This window comes from Sus scrofa, chromosome 5 (genome assembly GCF_054392235.1).
Source record: "Sus scrofa isolate SSC_HxYL_T2T_F1_AM1 chromosome 5, Sscrofa_HxYL_maternal_Yorkshire_Landrace_v2.0, whole genome shotgun sequence".
NCBI lineage: Eukaryota > Metazoa > Chordata > Mammalia > Artiodactyla > Suidae > Sus > Sus scrofa.
Window position 1 is genome coordinate 57516260 of NC_139387.1, and position 24834 is coordinate 57541093.

Below are 24834 nucleotides of genomic sequence, written 5' to 3' on the forward strand. Positions count from 1 at the left end.
CTGGAATTCTGTGTGCTCCCTCAATGTAAATCTTTTTGTCTGAGGTTCTAATAATTAACCTTTGGCCTATACATATCTAGGCAGTTGGAGAATTGAAGACACCTGCCTACTAAGGTACTTAGTCACTTTCCTTTCCCTTTCTGTCCATAATTTCAATAAGATTCAATATTGGACAAGTTCTTTAAAACTGCTCTCCAGAACAAGAAGGGATGCCTACCTGCCTGGATACCAAGAAGACAGATTTTGATATATATTTGATAAATAATCTTACCATGGTAGGGACTCATCACATGAACATGTGATTAGAAATCTTTTGTTTGCCCTAGACATCACAACAAATGAGACTGCTGCTGCTACCCAAAAAAAGGGTACAGTATATATTATTAAAATTTTTATTATCGAGCTCACATGTAAAAAACAGGTTATTCCACATTAAAATATGGATCTCTTATTTATCTTAAAAAATTAGAAGCTCAGTTGTAATTTAGTCCATATTCCCATGTGATAACAGCTGGCTAGATTGAGCACACAAGTTCCAGTTTGCATATTCCCCAACAATCCCTGTTATCCCTCTATAATTCTTCATCTATATTTCCTCCTTAGCCCCCGCAGGCATTTGTGTCTGTGACCTAGATCAGAGGCTGCTGAACTGTCAGAGCCACTGCTACATCTCTGTGCTGCTGGGAGACATTTCAGTTACCAAACCAGGTTCATTTGCCCTATGCATAACAAGCCAAATGCTGAGACACTGATGTTTGCAGCAGAGAAAGCCAGCCAAGTGAGGAGATGGGAGAAGAAATCTCAAATCCACCTCCCCGAAGGAGGCCAAGCAGTGGCAAGCATGGGGAAAGGTAATTGGAACTAGAAAAGGTGAGGTAATCATCATTCTGTGTGGATGAAAATAAGTTTCAGGCTTCTTCATGGGACATTTGTTCAGAAAATGGTGGTATTAACATGGTCTGAGTGTGGTGGTTTTGGCTCTGTGATGTCAAAAGATCACAAGCAGACACTCATGCATCCCAGATGGAGTTGGTGGTTTTATCCTGTCTTAACCAGCTTGAGTTTGAAGTGGACATAGTTGACTCCAAGTTCCTAAAAAAACAACCTGGGTAAAAATCTCATTGTTTAGGCTACACGATGACTGGGGGACATGCAGGTCTTACAATTAAAGCAATCAGTGAAGGCAGGTTATGGATGTAATGGATCTAAATAATGATTAGCCTCAATTTCATATCTTCCTATTGCCAAGGCTCCTACCACATATGGTCAATGTTGTCACTATTCTCAGGTAACTCAGAACCCCTTTTATTTCCACTTAAATGCAGATGAGTTGAGTCTCTACAACATAAAGGATTCTCACTGGTACTTGGGAAAAGATATGTTCCATTAGCTTCCATGTGTTAATACTATGGACAAAGATTCCCCAGTAGGTCACTCAAGGGCTGTGATGAGGAGAAACCTATTCCACCTTCAACAGGAAATATGTGCTTACTTTCATCAGCTCTGCCCAACACCTAGTGCTACAGGGGTATGGTTTCCTTCCCTATATGAACACAGATCCTAGAACAGAAATTAGCACTGTTGAAAAGGAGTAAGTGGAGAAAGACTACAGAAGGACCAAATAAAAATGTCTTGTACATTCAAGAAATAAAGTATGTCCTCCCTAATTTTCCACAGGAGTTTCTTTTTCCTAACAGATTTTCCCTTTGTAAGTTGGCTATCCTTAAACTGGCAAATTCAGTGTCTCTCTCTATTTTTTTTTTCTTTTTTTGAGAGCCCAAGCTACATCTGTCACATTTACTTTTTTATTTGACTCTGCCACAAAAGCCTCTAAATGATCTAAGGTAGTGATCATTAGCCCTTTGAAACTAAGAACTTAGGGACAGAGCACACAACTGGCTCACCAACAGCCCTTTTCTTAGCAAGAAAGGCCATATCATATGCGAGCTCTGCAGAATCCTATTCTATTTCCCTTCCAACAAAATAGTGCCATGGCTACTCACTCTCCACATCTTAGATAGAACTGCTATAAGGCATTATTGCTTTGCATTCAAACAGTGATGTTTAAGGGAAAATAACATGAAATTATGATTCTTCTTAAAGCAAAGAATGATGAAGGCATGTTTTCTTTCTTAAATGCTCCTAATTTGGTAATAAAACATTAAAGTATATTAGATAGACATCCTTGATAAATGAAAATAATGCTCCTGAAATATTTTATGGTGAAAAATGCTTTAAGTTACATTTTTATTAGTACAGTCAGATTTGCTCTAACAGAATTAACTATTCTATTCCACCTTATCAGAAGCAATGGCATGGCAGAGTTTGGTAACATGACTTAAGCTGTAAACTGACAATATTAGCCCCTTAATATAATGGTTTAGTAGACTTGACTGGTCACCAATGTAGCAATGAGGAAATTTCTGAGCAAAGACAAGTTAGAATAGGGAGTGAAAATTAATACTATATATTTAAGTCTGGGTTGAAAATTAAAAGAAAAAAAGTCATCCACATCAACCTTTGTTCAGAACATAGATGCAATTACTACCCAACCACTGGAATGATGGCTGCATGGACCACAGGGAGAAGAGAGGCCACTGTGAGAGATCAGAATCCAGGTCCTAAATTTCAACTACATTTCAGTAACACTGTCACTTTATACTGAGTGGAGGGCATTGACTTGAAATTACTATTAGGTTAAAGATTAATTTTAATACAAAAAAAAATTTCACAGAATTAACAAACTGCCCAATTTGAACTCTGATTCCTAAGACAGTTTCCTTCTGTGACACCACATTCAAAGATCCATAAAGCAGCCCTTTTTTTTTTTTTTTTGGATTTATTTCACATTCCTCTAGCAGATCCCACAGCGTTCAAAGGAGCGACAGCCAGAATTGGCACAGTGGTTTCCAGTGTTTTGCTTGTATCTGAGGAGAAATAGGTTGTAAAGGACTCATCAAATGCTGTCCTCGCAAGAGTGGGAGCTGGAGACACAGAGAAGGAAGGCACTTCCCGCCAGTCTCTACTCCCCCTCCACCAGCCTTCATGCACCTGCAGTGAACCCCAAACCCCAGAGGCTGGAATCAACATGGAGAGAAGCCAATTAATATTTGTGAGCAGACAAAGTGAAATCTTCATAAAATATAACAGCAACCTGGATTCATGCTTTTTAGTGGGGAAAAAAAATCATTAGGATAATTGACTAATATATGACAAGCTGCAGCTGGTTTGCCTCCTGCTGGATCCTGGGTTTGCCCCGTGCAGAGAAAACCCCAAGAACTTTTTCAAATATGTCACTCATCCCTCTTGTGACAGCTTTCACTAAATAGTTGGGGTAGAGAGGCTCTGAATGGTGCTTTTATTTTTTCCATCAAGTCAATCTATATTTGCAAAATCGAATTATTTTCAAGTGAATGGATTTTAACTTTTTACTAAAAGTCATAGAGAACTATAGCCTGAGAGGTGTGTATCTTTCCTGGAATTAGTCTGGTGACTGAAGGGGTACCATCCAGCCTTCTTCACACCTGTTTAGATAGGCTGTGAGCTCTGGGAATAGAAAGGCCAGGGGTGTGGAGGTAAGCTCAGAGTTTTCCCACAACCATGGATGAAACCACAGGATGTAGAGACCTGATGAGAGGGCAAGACTATTATGGGCTTTTTTTTTTTTTTTTTTCTTTTTTGGCTGCTCCTGGGGCATGCAGAAGTTCCTGGGCCAGGGATTGAACCTATGCCACAGTAGCAACCTGAGCTGCTGCAGTGACAATGCTGGATCCTTAACCCACTAAGCTACAAGAGAACTCCTTTTATGGGCTTTCAAAGGCATAGAGTTAATTAAGTACCTTAAGGGGATGAAAAAAAGAAGAGTTCCCTGGTGGCCTACCTGATTAAGGATCCAGCATTTTCACTGCTGTGGCTCGGATCACTGCTGTGACATAGATTCAATCCCTGGCCCCGGAACTTCTGCATGACACAGGCACAGCCAAAAAGACAGAAACAGAGAGAGAATGAAAGAGAGAGAGAGAGAGAAAAGGATGAAGAGAAGAAAGAAGTGTGATACTGGGGAATCAGAGGCCCTGTGTGAGTTCAGCTAAAATACCAAAGATTGCTCCTGTCCCACTGAAACCAAGTTTGGAAAAGTAAATGCATTCATGGAGGAGGAGTGAAAAAATAATAATTCCATTGTGTATGACTAGGAGTGAGGGGCCGGAGTATGGGCATGAGCTCAGGGTGCTGCATTTCAATGTGCCACCACAAGTCGCCCTGGAAAAGCTAAGCTAGGTGTGTCCCTACCACAGTGAAAACTTAAAAATTTGTAGTCCATCAGAGACTGACACTTTTGTAAAATCAATTTTTAAGGAGTTATTGGAAAAACAAGTACATGCTTAGATGTGGTAGCAATGCCAGGCTATTATAATGAGAGAAATTCTTGGTCTTGATTTCTCTACTACTTTCCACTCAGACCAGTAACACACAGTTCAAAGGTGGGCACTGGTCTGGGGACACTTAGAAACACACTTTGAAAAGCACTTGCTTGCTTCACAGAGACTGATCCCTAAGGGTAACACATGTGATGCCTCCTTTAGCTTGGGAGACATGAGCATCCATGGAATAACTTTTCAAAGACAGAAATATTCCGGGTCTCAGCTCCTCAGAAAAGCCTCAGCACTGGAGGCATAGATATAGCTTTGAAGGTGGGGGAAGGTGGTGGCGCAGAAGATAAAGGCAGATAAGAATTTGTTAAAACAGAAATGATAACATGAGAAATAGTCTAGTGATCTAAAGATGCCTTGAGAGGAGGTAGGAAGAGCAGACAAAAGGCATAAATCAGAGGAGTTCAGAGAAGATGCCCCTAACAGCAATAGCAGACACAAGAGGCAGATGGCCCCTGAAATTGCCTGGGTGGTAAGTGCTGGTTTTTGTCTAGTATTTACCTCAAAGCCACAGTCTGAGCCCCCCTGACTCAGAGCAGGGCTGCTCAAGGCTCTATAGAAATGAGAATGCCACCATCAATACCTGCCAGGAGGCTGAGAAGAAGGCTCATCTCATCACATTTACCCGAGAAGTTACCCATCATTGCCCTGTATCTATTTTCCTGATAGCTGGAGTCACATGTTGTCTTTTAATTTTACTTATGTGTTTTGGAAGCTTCGCAGCTTCTCCGTTTATTAAATCTTCTTTCTGCCTCTTCCCAGAAGCTCCTCTTTAAAAACACATAAACAGTTCAATGTGAAAATTAGCTGTGGTTGATTTATCATTCATTCTGGAAGAGCAGCTTTTAAAAAGACAGAGGGAATTAAGCCGCAAGTTAGGCTTGAGATGTACGTGCCTCCCTCGGCTTTTGAATTAGATGTGTTTAATGGGAACGTGGACACTAGGGCTGTGGGTAGTGGATAAAATCTATTGGCCCTGCTGACACTAAACTTTCCAGCTGCGAGGGGAATTCATTTTGGAATATATAAAGTGAATGAGCCTGGACAGGCTTTGAAGACCATTAAAAAGACCTGGCCTCTCCCTACTACCTTCATCAGGCCGCCAGGTATCCCTTCTGTTGAAATAGTGCTCTGTGTCAAAGAGAAGCTCAAATCCCAAAGCCCTTCATCGTAGCCATCAGTGGAAAGTAATTTTGAAATTTTCATTGTAGTCCCTATTGAGGACCAGCACTCCCCCTCAACACTGACTGGTAGGGTTTTCCACCTGGAGGGCAAGGGCTCCCGCAGCCCCACCTGAGGAAACTTTGGCCCCACATGGAGAACTAACATGCTCCAAGGGTTCCAGGAATTCAAAAACCCAGAGATGAGGGAGTCTGCGTTGTTCTTTTGTCTGCATTGTTTTACGAGGTGTTAGCAAAACTATGAAAGTGTACAAAAGTTGTGCAGAACTCTGTTAGGAGAGAGGCGAGAAGGTAAAAGGAATGTCCAAAAAGTAACTTTCAAGAAAACTCTTTTAGCCATTCACCTTTGATTAGAGTAAAAACACTTCCCAATGCTATGTGCAAGGCAGTTGCGGACAAACTAATCTATATATTTTTTTCTTTTTAGGGCCACACCCACAGAATACGGAAATTCCCAGGCTAGGGGTTGACTCACAGCTGCAGCTGCCAGCCTATGCCACAGCCACAGCAGTGCCGGATCCAAGCCATATCTGCGACCTACACCACAGCTTGTGGCAACACTGGATCCTTAACCCACTGAACGAGGCCAGAAATTGAAGCCACATCCTCAAGGATAATAGTTGGCTTCTTAACAATGGAAATTCTCAAACTAATCTGTTTTGTATTTAAGAGATTCAAAATTGTTTTAGAAGACAGGATCTGTATTTATAAGAAAAAAAAATCTGCCTATTAGGACCATGCGTTCATATCTTCAATTTAGAAAAACTGCCCCAGAGGATAATACCCTTGGTTCATGACATCCAGGATTGAGTTTGATTGTGACCTCCAGGGACATGCCTGGAAAAGCTTGGATGTGCTGTTTGAGGTCACTCTGAAAGGGCACACCAGTCCCAGCTTCTCCAAGAAGCCTCAGTCACTGAGAAAGCATGCACACCCCACTGGAGTCCATTACCGTCACTTGGTGTTTCATAAATTTAAAAGACTGTTTTCTGCTCTGAGCAGTCATTCTGATTCTTATATGTTTCCTTTCTTTAATGTTTTAAGATTTAATAAGTCATTTTTTTTACCTTATGCATCCTTTTCCAAAAATTTCTAGGTTTAAACCATATCTCTTTAAAACTTTCGACTCGCCAAGATTTTAAGTGTATTTAATTTCTTCACACATGGCATCTGTCTTCAAATTGCAGTTGCCATTTTATGGAACTTTTCTGGTTACAGTACTCAGAAATTAAATCTATGATTTAACATTGTGACACACCTCTTATTAGCTGAATCATCTGGGCAATTCTACTTTTATGGAGTCTGCAACTCCCTCACACTGCTGTAGGTCCTCATTTCCTATAAGAAGTCTAATCTCCCTCCTGAGTACTTTACTTTCCAGTGAGTCAGAGAACGAACACACACACACACACCACTGCCCTGCATTCAGCAGTTTCTTTTATCCTGAAACATCACTATCAGGCATATTTTACCACTCTCATTTTACAGTCGAGAAAATTGAAGCTCTTCCAGAGAAAATCATAATTTGAAAAGGTACATGCACCCCAATGTTCACTGTAGCAATATTTACAACAGCCAAAACATGGAAGCAAACTAAATGTCCATCAACAGATGAATAGGTAAAGAAGATGTAGTATATGTGTGCAATGGAATATTACTCGGCCATAAAAAAAGAATGAAATAATGCCATTTGCTGCAACATGGATGAATCTAGAGACTACTACACTAAGTGAAGTAAGCTAGACAGAGAAAGACAAATACCTTACTTATATGTAGAAACAAAAAAAAAAAAAGGAAAAAGATACAAATGAATTTATTTCCAAAACAGAAAGAGACTTGTAAGCTTAGAAACTAAACTTGTGGTTACCAAAGGGGAAAGGCGAGGGACAAATTAGGAGATAGAGATTAACATATACACACTACTACATATAAAGCAGATAATGAACAAGAACCCACAGTATAGCACAGGGAACTATATTTGATGTTTTATAATAACCCATGTGGGAAAATAATCTGACAAAGAATATATATGTGCATATACACATGAATATAAATATACATATATAATCACTGAATCACTGTGTACACACCTAAAACTAATATAATATTGTAAATAAACAATACTGCAATTGATTTTTTTAAAAAAACAGAAAATCAAAGCTCTGAGAAAAAGCAAATTGACCAAAACTATATACATGTATATATGTATGAATATATACATATATATATAAAATCATTGAATCACTGTGCTACACACCTAAATCTACCATAACATTGTAAATAAACTATACTTCAGGTATAGTCACAATGTTAAATCAGGTCTTCCGGTCTTTTCATTTAATTTTCTTTATACATAAAGGAAATATGTACTGTTTAACAAATAACTTTAGAAAGGTGGCATGACATCCCTAACCAAATCAAAAACTAGAATCCTGTCAGGAGCTCAGTGAAGCACTTCCTTTGACCTCCAGTGATCACCCTCTTTTCTCTCTAAAGGTAACACCACCTTGACTTCTACATGGATAATTTTGTTCCTTTATATTTCTATCAACACTGAATGCATCCCTAAACCACATAATTAATTAATTGGGTTTTTTTTTGAAATTTACACAAATGGAACCATATAGTACAAATGATTCAGTCTTGCTTTTCTTTCTAAATTTATATAGATGCTACTCTCTATGGCTATGGTTCTTTCATTGGCATTGTTGTGTGATACTCTACTTTATGCAGGGCTGGTGTTCAGTTAGTCTGGTGTTAGTCTGCCCACTACATCTATTTTCAGTCAAGATAATTCTGATTGGGTCAGCTTCTATCCTGATTGGTTAGTGCCAAAGTCATAAGAAAGTCAAAATCAAATTAGACTGAATATCATTCTGATTGTATGTATATATCACAATACATTTATTCAATTCCACTGCTGAGACACAGCTATACTTCGATTTTATATGAATATTTACTACTATTTATTTCTGATAAAAAAGAGGCTTGAAAGGAAACACCTAATTCATCAGAGAACCCTTTTTTCTACCTATATATAATTTATATAACCTAAACCTTGACCAGTTTGAATTGCATATTTACAGAATTGTGCAACCACCAACACTATCAAATTCTAGAATATTTTTTCATCCCCAAAGCAGACTTCTGCCCATTAGCATTAGTTCCACTCTCCCTTCCCAACCCTAGGGAAATAGAAATCTGCTGTCTCCATGGATTTGCCTATCTGGACACTTCATATAAATGCATCATATGATATGTGGTCTTATGCAACCGACTTCTTTTATTTAGCATAATGTTTCAATGTTCATCCATATTGTAGCATATAAGAGTACTTCCTTATTTTTTATGACTAAATAATATTCATTGTATGGATATACCACATTTTATGTATATGCTCATCAGTTGACAGTGGGTTGTTCATGATTTTTGGATATTATACGGATTGCTTCTATGCACATTTATATAGACGTTTTTGTGTAGATGTGTTTTCATTTCTCTTGCTTTGATATCTAGAATTAGAACTGCTGGGTCATATGGTAACTGACATTTTGAAGAACTTCCAACCGTTTATCAAAGTGGATATACCATTTTTCATATGTCCACCAACAACATATAAGGGTTTCAGTTTCTCTATGGACTTGGCAACACTTGCTATTGTTTTATTATTATTATTATTGCCATTTTAGCAAATGTGAAGTGGCATCTCATTGTGATGTTGAAATCTGCACTGGTCGTTTATACCTCTTTGGAGAAATGTCTATTCAAACTGCTTAGTTTAAATTTGTTTTATTTGTTTATTTATGATGGACTTATGAGTTCTTCATTTATTCTAGATAAATGTCTCTCAGGTATATGATATGTTAACTGTCTTTTTGTTTTCTTGATGGTATTCCATAAAGCATAAGCTTTTAACTTTGATAAAGTCAAAATTTTCAATTTTTCTATCACTCGTCTTTTTGGTGTCACATCTAAGACATTAGTATCTGGTTCAAGATAATGAAGACTTACTCCTGTGTTTTTGTCTCAGAGTTTTATTGCTTTAGCTTTTATTTAGGTCTGTGAAACATTCTGAATTTTTTTCTTTTTTTTTTTAGCTTTTTCAGGGCTACACCTATGGCACATGGAAGTTCCCAGACTAGGGGTCAAATCAGAGCTGCAGTTGCCAACCTACACCACAGCCACAGCAACACAGGATCTGAGCCATGTCTGAAACCTACACCACGGCTCACAGCAACACCAGATCCTTAACCTAGTGAGCGAGGCCGGGGGTCAAACCCGCATCCTCATGGATACTAGTCAGATTCGTTTCTGCTGAGCCACAACTGGAACTACTGAATTAATTTTTAATTATGATGTGAGGTGGGAGTCCAAATTCCTATTTCCAGTTTCCTATCCAGTTTCCCCAAGAATCATTTGTTGAAAAGACTATTGTTTCCTCAATGAATTGGCCTTTTAAAAAATATTATGTAATGGTAAAGTTAAAAGTCAGAAAAAGTATTGTTTATGTGTAGTTCTGTGTGACAACTATAAAAATAGAAATTTCTAAACAAATGCATATGCATACATACAATGTTTTAATAGAATACATACACACATAGATATATACTATGTAAATTAAGACAATGACAGGGTAGTGCTGGCTAGAAATGTTATTTCCTGTGGTCAGGGTAGATAGTAGCACTACTGAGAAACCATCTGATACATTACTAATGAAAATTTTTTCAAACCAAGAGGACCATATTACAGAGAAAAGGGAAGACCCATACATAGAGGAAGACAAGATCCACCCCTGCCAAACCTTTGGTGAGAGTTTAAAAGCTAGAATTGATAAACCAAGACGTATTACTTCATAAGCCAGGCGACATCCAATTAAGGTGATACAAACTGTAAGTACACTGACCCAAATGGATCAAGCTTACTGATTATGCTCCATCAGAACTCCCAAGGGGTGTGCCTATTGGCCCTCTCACTTAACTCTGAGCCCAGGAAACCCTGAGCCCAGGTCTGTAATATTCGTTATCAGAAAACTGAAACCTCAAGCCACAAACCAGCTAAAACAGGCATAAGCTCCCATCCCTTCCACAGCTTGTTTCTTGTGTTAATTCTCTGAGAAAAATAGAACTGGGAGGAGGAAGTGATGATCTTTTAAAGGGTTTTTTTGTCCCTATTCCTTAAGTAGACTTGGTACAAAGTCTCTGTCAAAATAAAAAAAATTTAAGAACTTTAATTAAGGTTTTTGAAATCCAACTGCAAAATAATCCCTAATAACATTATACGACTCTTGTCTGCATTAAAATTCATCTGCCACTTGTGGACTCAAACAGCCCTTGAAGATCTCCCTGTCATCTATCTCCATCTGCTTGGCTCTTCTGGTTTTACAACTTCTGCAAACATGAAGACTTCGTGACTTTGGGATCCTAGTAAAGATTTTCATTCAGAACAGTCCTACCAATAATGAAACAAACTGACTAATGACTGAATTGAAGAGAAAACCATAAAGTGACTTTCTGGGACACAGTTGGAAAATTTTTAATAAGAACTACCTACCAGAAAATTTTATGATATCAATATTAAATTTATTGATTGTGATAATTATGTTGTACTTAGAAGAATATCTCTGCTTTTAGGAGACAGATGTTAAAGTATTTGAGAAAGTGTCATGATGCCTGTAACTTACTTTAAAATGGTTCCCAAAAAATGAATTGCACACATACTCAGAGAAATATAAAAAGTGTAGCAAAGGCGCAAACTGTTTCATTTGAAATTGACATTGTTGTAGATCTAAAATGGTTAAATATCAATAATTGTATGTGATTCAACCTAATAGACTAAGAGTATAAATGACTGAATCCAAATCAGGGTTTCTCAGAAAATACAGAATAGACTTGTGGTTGCCAAGGAGGAGGGAGAGGGAAGGAGAGATGGATTGGGAGTTTGGGATTAGCAAATGCAAACTAGTATACATAGAATACATAGAATGGATAAAAAATAAGGACCTACCATTTAGCACAGAGAACTATATTCAACATCCTGTAATAAACCATAATGGAAAATAACATGAAAAAATATATATGTATAACTGAATCACTCTGCTGTATAGCAGAAAGTAACAGAACAGAACAATTATACTTCAATAAAATAAATTATAAACAAATGAAAGTTTCTCAACACTGGAAATATTGACATTGCTTTAATTCTTTACTGAAGGAAAAGAGTGATCTGTGAATCATGGGATGTTTAGCAACATTTCTGCCCTCTGCCTACCAGATGCCAACAGCATCCTCAATTGTCCAACGAAAAATGGCTCGAAGCATTGCCAATGTCCCCTGGGGGCAAAATCTCCCCTGGCTGAGAACCACTGATCTAGAGAATTATGCAAGGATGTATATAGATAAGAGGTACTTTTCTTTCTAATTTTCTGTAGATAATTTTTTTTCAAAAATATAGTTAGAAAAATAGTAATAAATATAAAAATATATGTGATTTTATCTAGAACCATTATTATTAATTGATAATTTATAAAACTAATTCTGTCACATTTTAATGAATTTTTTCACACCTCTAAAACACCAAAGCCCTTAAAGAACTTAATTCACTGACTCCACAACCTGAAGCAGAAACCCTCCATCATGCCCCTATGCACTTGTGCTAAAGAGATCACGACGGAACAGAAAGGGGATTAACATTTACCGAACACCTACCTTATGGCAGATGTCTCTTTACCGAACACTTACCTTATGGCAGATGTCTCTTTATATCACTTATTAAAATTTCTGTGAGTGGTGATTCCACTTGTACAGATGAGGAAACAAACTCAGAAAACCTGAGCGACCTGATCATGGTGACATGACTTGTAAGAAAGTGAGCAAGAATTGGAGCACAAGACCGGTACTCATCTCCGAAGTTCACATTATTTCACTAGACCAAGGAAATCTGCTGGCTCCTGGCCCATCTCTGTTACAATATTAACATGAATGCTTATCACATTCAAACAAGTTTAATCTGAATATTGAGCATTTTATTTCTTACCGGAACTACTCCACTTTAGTGCCTGCTCATCTCTCCTTCTCTCTTGGCTCTTATTTTACTGCCACATTCCTCTTGATTTTTTCATGTAAGCCTATTCTCTCTTCCCATTCCAACTTGTTTGGCCTTTTCTCTTATTGACTACACTCTCATAGAATTATCTTCTACATTTTCCTCTCAACAAACACAGGCTTAAAAAAATAATTTTCCATAAAGAGGAATACTGGTGCTCGTTGGTAAGACTTTTTCACCTTACCATACTGTGGGTTGTCTAAACATTTTCTTTCAACTTCTCTGTAAATGTAAAGCTTTTCTGAATAAAATGTTTTTAAAAAAATCATGCCTTGAACATAGTAAGGACTTAATAAACGTTAGGTGCTACACCATCATTGTTCTTATCAAAGAGTAACCAATTTTTCAGGAGGAGTTTCTTCAAACAATAATGAAAAGCAAATACAATTACAGTTCCAATAACTGTATAGCTAAGTTTTCAATTTTATTTAGAATATCTTTTCTTTAGCTAATATTTGGTATGGTAACTTTTCCATTTGAAAATAAGCTTATTCTTTGAAATCTACTATTATAATGTATAATTAGAGTTCTTTAATATCTTCTTTTTAATTTGGGGGCTAGGCCCATGGCATGTGGAAGTTCCCAGGCCAAGGGTCAAACTCATGCCACAGCAGCAACCAAGCTGCTGCAGTGACACCAAATCCTTAACTCACAAGCAAACTCCAAGACTAGAGTTTTTTAAACTATCTGTTCATTGGAGACACAAGATCATGTTTTAGAGAATATTTTTTTTTCCTCTCTTCCACTATTTTTGAATCCTTCTCATCATCCAACTTGCTCCTTCTCCATCCCCACTCTCTCCCACACTGTTTATTTTCCTTACATTTAGAAAGAGGGTACCATTTGGAGGTAAAAGAAATACCTTCAAACTTGGAGCTTTACTTTCTTTTCCAGGCAGTCTAAAATTTGTATAAAGTCTTATCATGGTCATATTTGGGTTAACTAGAATGTTCTAGAAGTGCCGGAGGGGTATTTCTTCCTAACGGTATGTACACACAGATTAACTTCTCAGAGCAGAAAAGGCAGAAGAGGGTCTTAAGGAAAAAGGCAGAATTAGGAAGGGTTGAAAAGAGAGGAGGGAGTATAAGGAGAGAATGAAGAACATAAAAGAGAACTGAGCTTGGATGTGAAGCCAGATGAGGGGGAGGAGAGGGTGCAACACTGGAAGTGTCCAAAAGCAGGAAAACAATCCCTTCTTCCATTGAAATCTTTGGAAGGAATGCTTTGTTAGATTTCTCATGTGTGGAAGACCCTACCTCAAATAGACCCCAAATAAAAAACACGTTTTTACTTCATGCCATGGTGTCCCCAAGAATTTGTATCCTTTGCTGATCAGACAACTGCAGGTCCAGAGTATCCTTCCAGACTCTAATTTTTCAAAGCAAGACAAACAGTTGGGACTTCCGTCAAACAGGCAGCCTGGAGGGGAAATAAACTGGAGTCACAGAGACATCTTACTTCCCTGGGAATCGGTCACAGTCTAATGGAAAGAACACAGTAGAATTGCATCTTTGACCATTTTCCCCATGTCCTTAGTACCATCAGAAAATTCACTGACTCAGATTACTTAGGTTTTGAGTAAAATGGAAAGAATAAGAATACATACATCAAGACTTGGTGTGAAGCACAAATAAAAGGAATGTATACAAGTTCTTCGTGAGCTTTAAAATATTATACACAATAGATTATTATTGCGTGTACACCACCTGTTAGGCCTTAGCACGAGGCAAACAGACAGGCTGCTCCATCTCTGCTCAAACAGAATTTCCTCTATGTTCCTGCTTGAGTAAAATTTTCATGCTTCATAACTGTTCTGAACATCACCAAGAAAAAAGGAAGAGGAAGAAAATAAACAGCTGAATGCCAAGAACATTCCCAAAGTAAACAGCCATTCTCTTTAAACAAGGAGAAAACAACCTTTTACTATTCAAAGCTCTAGGTAGTTTCCCTCTTTAGGGAACAATAAGGGAGCTGTGAAGTATCTGCCTTGGCAACAAATTCATGAATCACAATTACCTGTTTCTTTTGGATATCCAGTCTACTAATTACCCACCAAAGTTTAGATTGGACAGCTGCTACCTGACATCATTTGGTATCCAATATGGGATGCTTTTGGCAGAGAATTGGCTTCTCTTCTCCCAACAGAAAAATGAAAAAATGAATTGGAAGACTTTACTAATAATTAGTAAAACATAAAAAAAAAAATCGTGTAGCTCTAGGTGTTTGAATCTTGGATTAATTGTTGAGGGCTCAACCACTGGGTCAAAGAAAAGTACTACTATATTAAGTGGATGATCTGTGGAAAGTGGATTTAAAAACAGGAGCACTGATCAGTGAAGACTAGAAATGCTTAGGTTAAAAGAATAACTTGTGTGTTTTAACAAAATCTGTATTTAATTTTGGCTCATATATGAGAGGAGACATCTGGAACTTGGGTGTTGGTGTTGAAATTACCAGTAGCATCTGTTCATCCTTAGTTTTACCCCGTAAATCAGAGGAAAACTACATCATCTTACAAATATCTGGGTAAAATAGTAGATGAAAATATGGCATGCTCCACTTAGTATACAAGTGTAAAATAATGCTGTAATAATTTTCTAATTTTAGTTTTAGGTTCTATTCCTAGCCACTAATTAAAATATGATTAATAAATGGTTTCATTTTCTGTATAATTTATTACTGTGATTTATGGAAGTATCAAATATAAAAGCTAACTTTTCTATTTCTGTTTTGACTCAGTAATTAGCAACTAGGAAATGCTAAGTAACTTGGAGTTATGAGTCAGCAAATATCCTGTGTAGAAATTAGGAGAGAATTTAGAAATTAATCCTAAAAATATTTACCATAATTAAACCAGACAAAACACCTAAAGCAAAAGGGAAGAAGGAGGGTTTACAAAACAATTGTGAAAGAATATTTAAGGTACATGTCTGTTATGAAATTTCATTTATCATTAGTGGAAAATATTGATTTTCCTTAGCAGAAAAGGGGAGTCTTGCCCAGTTACCCAAACAACCAGTTGATATAAACTCTAATAGTGAAGTCTTTGCGTGAAAAAAGACACAAATATTTTGTTGCAATAACTCTATCATCATGAAGCCAATTGGATAAAGACAAAGTAGAACGTGCAACAGTAATGATGGTCCAGCAACTGTATACAAATGGACAAAACAACAACACATGAAATCAAGATTTTCTAAGTGACTCCTCCTTCCTTCCTTTCTTCTTTAACTTTTCTTCATTTCACTCTTTCTTTCTCTTCGTAGTTTTTGACATTTTTAAAGTTAACTTTACAGGTTTTTTTTTTTAATTTCAAGGAAGAGTTTCCAACCAATTATAGAATTTTAGTGCTTTAGTATTTAAGCAGTCTCATGCCATCATAAGTGAAGAAACTGAAGGCCAGAGGGAGTCCTATGCTAAAAGCTTGTTGTAAAGCAATTATGCATACATGTGATAATTACTGCTTAACTGTTTTTATTTTTTGTTAAAAAAACCTTTAATACTGACATAAATTTTAAACTTTTTTGGACATTTCCCCACAAGCTTACACTTTTTTCTTAAAAAAAAAAAAAGGATGTTAAAGTAAAGACTAATCATCTCTCCCCCTACCTCCTCATTCTACTCTCTAACACCTACCTCAGGTATACAATGTTAATAGAATTGTACAGACTCTTTAGTAATATATAATATATATACACACAACATAAAGACACATATATAAGCTATTGGTTTCTATAGTCTGTTTTTCCCAATACTGAATTATAATATATACGCTTTGTACACTTTTCTCTGCTGTTTGTATTTTTCACACAGCAGTACACATGGACAGCCCTACAAGTATGTGTGGATGTGTCCATACATTTTTGAAATTTATGCATATGCATAAACATATAATTTTACATTAAGGGGTAAAACACACTCTGGGATGTTTTCAAACAAGTATTGCTTTTTTCTTGCTTTTTTGTTGTTGTTTTGTTGTTGTTTGCCTCTTACCACTCTTTCCTTCTCTTCCTTGAGGTTATCCATTCAAACATAGACACACTGCACATCTATTTTGTGGGTTTCCACTTTTTATAATCATATGAAATTGTTTTTAAGAGTTCAATGTAAATTTGAAGATCTAATTGGCTTTATTGGGCAATTCATGAATCAGGTAGTACCCCATGTAGCAACCAGAAGGGTGCCCCCAAGGGTTTGTACAAAATGGAGGGTCTTTATAGGCAGAAAGAAAGTGGAACAAAGAAGTTAGTAGCAAAAGAAAAGAAATAATTTTTTCAGGCCGGGTATCTTCTTTTTGGGTTGGGGAAGGGAACAGCAGGGATCTTATTATGCAGATTATCTCACTAGCACTGATCAGGAAATTTTAGATTGTCTGTTTAAAGGTCACATTCCTAGGAGAGGCTGAAGTTGCAATTAAGTCTTTGTTTCCCGTCATGGGGGCAAATAACTCCATTTGGGGCTTGTTATTTTTTTTTCTTTAACAATACAACCATACATACACATGAAATGACTGGCATCTTTTTCTTTCTTCTTCCATCACAGATACACATACACACACACACACACACACAAATTCATTTAATTAACCAGAAAACCATTTATCTCGATACGCTAGTGTTAAAGTATGACTTCGAAAAATTAAAAGCAGGACTTCCTCACACATTTAGAGTGAACATGTAACAAAGACTTATTTAATTTATTAATGAGAGAACCAGCAAGATGGGAAAGCTGTTTCAAAGACAGAATTCAAGAAATACAAACTTATACAGTCAGGTAGGAAAGGGATGTTAAATGAATTTCCTGAATCCTGATGAAAAATTAATCAGTAGTCAATCTAACAGAGAAATGGAAAATTTTATTTGCACCAACCTGAGGATTATAGCCTGGGAGACAGTCTTTTGGAGAGCTCTGAGGACTGTTCCACTGCCAAAGCACATTTATATAAGTCTTTGAGATAAAAGATTATATGTCAAATGATGTATTATTGACAGTTAAAGCAATTCAGGTCTACACATACAAAGTGAGTAGTGGGTCATGAGTTATCGTGGCCCCTTACAAGATTAAGAAGGAAAGTTATCTCTAAGAAGTTATGATCTTTTATGAGCTTAAGAAAGAATGCTATCTCCTAAAAAGGTCTGGTTAACACAGATTCATAATACACACTAAGGGGGAGGGAGGAGGTCCAAATGGGCAGAGAAAATTTTTGTTTAAATTTTTTTGTCTTGCCATAAAATATTAATTTCATTTTATCACTGAGTTAGAAAACCAGTTAGTATTCTGCTAATAAATGAGTTATTCATGGTTACAGGATATATGATAAATATCTAAAAATCAATTTTATTTTTATAGTAGCAATGAACAATTGAAAAATGAAATTAAAAAACCGTTCCCTTTATGGTAGTATCAAAAATAATAAAATCCTTAGGAATAAATATAACTAACTGCAAGTCTGGTACCTGAAAACTATAAAACATCATTGAAAGAAATTGAAGATTTAGATAGATGGAAAGATACCCCGTACTTGAGGGCTGGAATATTTAGTAGGGTTAAGGTGACAGTATTCTTCAAATAGCTAAAGCAATCTTGACAAAGAACAACAAAGATGACAACTCACACTTCCTGATTTGCAAAACTTAATATTAAGCCACAGTAATTGAGATTACATAATACTGACCAAAGGATAAATATACACTTCAAGGGAAGAGAACTGAGAATCTAGAAATAACCCCCCATATTTATAGTGAATTGATTTTTGACAAGAGTTCTAAGACAACTTAATGGGGAAAAATCAGTCTTTTTAATAAATGGTGCTGAGACAATTGGAATCTACATGCAAAGAGTAAAGTTGGATCCTACCTCACACCGTACACAAAAATTAACTCCAAGTAGATCACAGACCTAAATGCAACATTTAAAACTATACAACTCTTAAAGAAATCTTAAGAGTAAGTTTTTCTGACCTTGGATTAGGCAATAATGTCTTAAATATAATATCAAAAGTGAAAGAAAAAATAAATTGGACTTCATCAAATTAAAAATGTTTCTGTTTCAAAGGATGCCATCAAGAAAGTGTAAAGGCAATGTATAGAAAGAAATAAAATATTTGCAAGTCATATTTTCTGTAACAAGACACAACATAAAAAGAACCCTTAAACTCAACAACAAAAAGATAAACCAGTTTTAAAATGGGGGGGAATCGAATACACATTTCTCCAAAGAAGATATAGGAATGACTATAACAACAGGAAAAACTGGAGTTCTGGTTGTGGCCAAGCAGTAACAAACCCCACTAGTATCCATGAGGATGGGGGTTCAATCCCTGTCCCCACGCAGTGGGTTAAGGCTCTGGCGTTGCCATGAGCTGCAGTGTAGGTCACAGATGCAGCTCAGGTCTGGTGTGGCTGTGGAATAGGCCGGCGGCTGGCTACAGCTCCAATTCAATTCAAATCCCTAGGCTGGGAACTTCCACATACCACAGGTGCGGCCCTAAAAGAAAAAAAAAAAAGAACATGAAAAAAATGCTCTGCTTCATTATTCATTAAGGAAATGCAAAACAAAAACCCATAGAGGCACTTCACATCCACTAGGTTGGCTGAAATTAAAGTGTTGATGAATATGTGGAGAAACTGAAACACTCATGCATTGCTGGCAGGGATGTAGAGTGGTGGAGTTGATTTGGAAAACAATTTGACAGTTCCTCAAAAAGGTAAACTTAGAATTATCACATGACAGTACAATGCAATTCCACTTCAAGTACCTGCCTTAGAGAATTAAAAATATATGCCCTCAGAAAATATCGTACATGAAGGTCCATTATAATGGACATTACTTGTGATAGCCAAAATACGGAAACTACTTAAATGTCCATCAACTACTGAATGGATAAACAAAATGTGGTACAGTCATACATTGCAATATTATTAAACAGTAAAAAGGAATAAATTACTGATACATGCTACAATATAGATAAACCTCTAGAACACTGTGGTAAATAAAATAAGACAGAAAAAAATGCCACATATTTATCACTATATTTATGTGAAATGTCAACCAAAAGCAAACCCACAGAGACAAAAATAGGTTCATCACTGCCAGGGTCTGCAAGGAGGAAATAACAGAGCGTGAGTGCTTACAGGTAAAGGGTTTCTTTTCAGGGGTGATGAAAAGTTCTGGAGTTAAGCAATGTTAAAAGTTGCACAACTCTGTTAGTAATATTAAAAACTGAATTATACGTTCCAGAAGTATGAATTTATGGTATGTGAATTATATCTCAATAAAAGCTGCTATTTTTAAAAAGTCCAACAGACAAGGAGTTATAGAACCTGGATTCTAATTTAGATGTTATCATAATTTTATAAAATAACATCAGACAAGTCTCTACTCTTCCTAGCCTCATTCTCCTCATCTGCAAAATGGCAAATGATGTATAAGTGCCCTTCCATGTCTGACAATTTATGGTTCTATGCCTCTGTCACTTCCTTCATGAAACGACCCTTTGCGCAATGATCTAAAGGTGATCGCGCCCTGCTCTGAACTCTTAAAATATTCACTATGTTTTGCTACTACATGTGCTTCATATTATCTTCCCCACTAGAAATGTGAGACACTTAAAGGAAAACACAGGACTGTCTTTAACATGACAGGGATTCAACAGATTTTTAGATGACGAGAGACATGAAATTATATTTATGAGACATTGTATGAAATGAAGCCATCAGTCAAAAAAAATTTTGGTTTAAATGTCACCAAAATAAGAGATTGATAATTTCCTTAAATTTGACAGCTTTTATGCTATTTCTTGGCATAACAGAACTGTGAACTTTATAGAGAGTTTGATACACCACATTAATTCCCTTTTATCCCATACAGATGAGCTTGTACTATGTTCTAAAATAGACTATCTGTACTATAGCGGCCTCACTGATGTTGATATTAAACATGTTGAAAATAATCCAAAAGTGAAAAGACATAAAATACTTGAACCAGTAGTATGTAATTGCAATTAATCAAGTATTTAGTATTCCAGTAGGTGCCCTGGACCACATTGTTTTTAAGCAATGAAATCTTACCAATAGGAGACCGCAGTAGAGAACACTATTATTAAATTCTCATTGAGAGGTTAGGCCACTGTTTTCCTGCAATTATTGTTGAGTTTGCAAATTTTTTTAAAGTAGAAAATTATACAGGCTTTCCTGCTTTATATAACTTTCCATAGTGTATGTTTGACAAGCTGAAATTTTTAGACTAAGAAGAAAGTTGAGTAAAAATGTAACCAACTGCTTTCTTACTTCTTTTTTACCTAAATACAAAAAACAATTATCTAAAAACTAATCTTCAATTTTGTGTTCTTTTCTCTACTGCTAAACTACATAATTTAACTCAAAACATTTATCCCTTCTTAATAAAAATATAAAAGGAAAAATTGTGCAAATTAGTCCTAGCCTTCTAAGACTTAACTATAACCTCATCCCATCACATTCTCTTTTTATTTTGCATAATTACCAGTTCAGAATACCTGACTCCATTCCTAAATATAGAGTTTAGAAAAATTCTTTGTAATTGATGAGAAAAAAAATGAAAGCAGCATCAAAACACATTGAGAACCTGAGTAAAAGTAAATTTGGGGTAACACATGAGAACATTTTTTATTTTACACTTCATTTGCATACGAGATGTCCCTGAAAACCATGTTCTATAATATTGGAGGTAGCTTCAGTAAGTGCCCACATCTCTCAAATATACTGAGTTAAAGCTTCTATATAATATTATTTTTCATCTTGGTCATAATAACTTCTATCTTGCTGTAATTTAAAATCTGTATTTAATAAATACTCATTGAGTTCCACCTATTCTTCTGGCACAGATAATAATAATACATACACAAAATAAGATGTATGAACATTTGTTAGCCTACTAAGCACTATACTAAATTTGTTATAGTCTTATCTCAGTCAACCGTAACAGCAATTCTGTAAGAGTAGCAGTTCACACCACTATCCACATTTTACAAATGAGAAAACTGAAAGTCAGTGACATGAAGTAATTTGCTCTAAGTTACACAGCTAACAAATGGTTCAACTCCATGCTAAACAGTTAGAGGGAACACAAATTCTCAAAGAAATTACAAGCCAGTGAGACTGTCAGAGAAGGAACCAAGTAACAGATATGAGCTGTAAGTGATGATTTGTGGTTGAATACAAACTAATCAACTTAAAGGTTACAGTTTAAAACACAGTGTCATGGTATGAGGTATGTATTGGTCAGGGTTCTCCAGAGAAACAGGACCAATAAGGTGTGTAGAGAGAGAGAGATTTATTTTAAGAAATTGACTCATGTGACTATCATGACCCAGGGAAGAGCCAATGTTGCAGTGCAAATCCAAAGGCTGTCTGCTAGCAAAATTCCTGCTTGCTCAAGGGAATTTAGTGTTTGTTTTATTAAGATTTTAACTGATTGGATGAGGTCCACCCACAGTATGGAGGGCAATCTCTTTATTCCAAGTTCATTGATTTAAATATTAATCTTATTCAAAAAACACGCTCATAGAAATATTCAGAATAATGTTCAACCAACTATCTAGGCACTGTGGTCCAGCCAAGCTGACACATAAAATCAACATCACATGATGCTTTAAATATACATAATAACTCATAGTTTAAATACCATGCTTTATAATAGAGAGTCCTATGAATTTGTGTTCTCCAACAGTGCTACACTCCTAGAATTGAGGATTATTTTACATTTACATTTTTATTCTTAGTGTTTATTACAATGAGGGACATGTAGAATCTTTTTAGGAAATTTTGTTCAACTCTTGTTGAATTAATAATAGAAGATACTGCTTGAAATGAATTGAATTAAATTCAGTTTCTGGCCTTTTAAAATCTCTGGGAAAAAAGTTGGTCCAGGAGTTCGCATCGTGGTGCAGTGGGAAAAAAGTTGGTCCAGGAGTTCCTATTGTGGCGCAGTGGTTAACGAATCCAACTAGGAACCATAAGGTTGTGGGTTCAATTCCTGGCCTTGCTCAGTGGGTTAAGGATCTGGCATTACCATGAGCTGTGGTGTGTCCCAGATGCAGCTCAGATCCCATGTTGCTGTGGCTCTGGCATAGGCTGGCAGCTACAGCTCCGATTCGACCCCTAGCCTGGGAACCTCCATATGCCACAGGAGCAGATCAAGAAAATGCAAAAAGACAAAAAAAAAAAAAAAAAGTAGGTCCAGAATAAATAAACAGTCACTGATAAAGCTAACCCTTTAGAGGTTCATAACTGTATCAGCTTCCTTAGTTGCTCATTGTGTGGTAAAAGGTATGTATTAGTCATGAGTTTCTACATAACAAATTACTACAAACTCATCAGCTTAAGCCACCACACACTTATTATGTCATAGATGCTATGCCAGGAGTCCATTCATGGCAGAGCTGGGTGCCTTGCTTCAAGGGTCTCTCCCAAGGCTGCAAATGAGGGGTCAGCCAGGACTGGGATGTCATCAGAGGCTGACTGAGTCACATTAGGGGAGGTCCATCCAGAGATAAGAGAAGATGAACCATTTTGTCTCAAAGATAAAGACAGGTCATGAACCAGCCACCTCAGTCCCATTGTCATGAGGGTTCCTGAGCTCTCCCTACAGCCAGATACCAACTTGGGAAGAAAGATTGTCCTCTGGAATTGGACATTCAATTCTCTAATGATTTAATTGAAAGAAATTGCTTAAACTGGAAGAAAATGATTTCTTCTTATCTAAAAAGCTAAATGTTTGGCTGACTGATCAGTGTGTGTGTGTGTGTGTGTGTGTGTGTGTGTGTGTGTGTGTGTGTGTCTTCCCAAGCTAAAGAGTAAAGTACTCAGGAGGGTGATGAGATTGGTTATAGAAAATAAAATATTAGTACAATGTGAGTGAATCTGAACTCCGTAAAACTAGAACTGGCTGTCCTTGTGAATAATTAAGTGATCACCTATATACCCTAGGTCTACCCTGGCATTCTAATTCAGTAGACCACAATACAAAAATCCCAATACATTTTTATAAGAAAGAACAAAAAAAGGGGATCATGGCCTTGTCTCTAAAAGCCCAGAGTTAAATGTCTTCATTACCTGGGAATGGGCTAGGGACCCCTCTCCACAGACCTAACAGAAGGATTAGTAAAAACAACAGCTAGCATTTACTGGCACTTACTATGCACCAGGAAATGCTCTATTTTTTCCCAACTTGTAGTTCAAAATTTTTCATGTCTATAAAACATTTGAAAATAGAGCACAATGAACATACATACATATACTACTTTCATTAATTAATGAGTTATAACAACCTGCTACATATATATGTGTATATATATATGCATATATATGAGGTAGATATAGTTGTAGATATATACAAAATATATAGACATATGCTAAATTCACTATTGAATTTATTAAAAGTTGTCTATTTTTTCAATGTCTAGCACAATAAAGAGCTTATAGAAAGTTTTTAAGATGTGTTGAATTAGATTGAATTAAAATCAGTGTCTGGTCTTTTAAAACCTCTAAAAAGGAACTGTTCCGAAAAAATAATTGCCAAGGATAAATCGAGAGTCACACATTTACACATACACACCATATGTACACCTTTTATTGGTTAAACTATTTGAAAGTAGTTTTCAGACATCATGACACTTTTGACATTTCTTGCAAAGAGTTGCCCAAGTCTGCAAAGCTTGCCAGTGGAAGTGCAGGGCTTGGAACCCTGGAGTCTAAGGTGGAGCCTATGTTCTTAGTATCTTTGCCTCCGATTCAGTTAGGAAAAGCTGAAAGAAGTATGATATGTGGGAAGGATGGGGCTCCTATCAACCACAGTTAGGGTGAAAGAAACACCAGAGAGCTTGGCAGGGAGAATATAGGGAGAGAAGGGGGAAAGCGGATAAATTAAAGGTCAGAGAGATTAGTGGGGTGGGGAGAGGGAAGAATTTTTATATTAGGAGAAATGACTGCCAAAGGAGAAGTGCTACTAAGGCAAAAAATCTCTCAATGTTCCTTTTTTCTAAGGCAAAAAACATTATTTTATATGGGATATTTTAGAGTATAAACTCCCAAAGGGCAGAGGGTAGGTTATGCTTGCTCTGATGTGGATCCAGTATTGTGTGA

At 36.6% G+C, this 24834-nt stretch overlaps 1 protein-coding gene across 13 annotated transcripts in view; it reads right to left on the reverse strand.

Moving 5' to 3' along the window:
- The window catches only part of LOC110260723 (uncharacterized), a 630954-nt gene that overhangs the window by 466823 nt on the left and 139297 nt on the right, over positions 1-24834 (reverse strand). For 2 of the 13 annotated variants that reach the window (XR_014803741.1, XR_014803742.1), the window contains exon 3: positions 9955-14131. The exons of the other annotated variants lie outside the window; for them this stretch is intronic. The gene's annotated coding sequence lies outside the window, so the exon portion shown is untranslated. Of the gene's footprint in view, positions 1-9954; positions 14132-24834 lie in introns of those variants that run through there. 13 annotated transcript variants of the gene reach the window in all.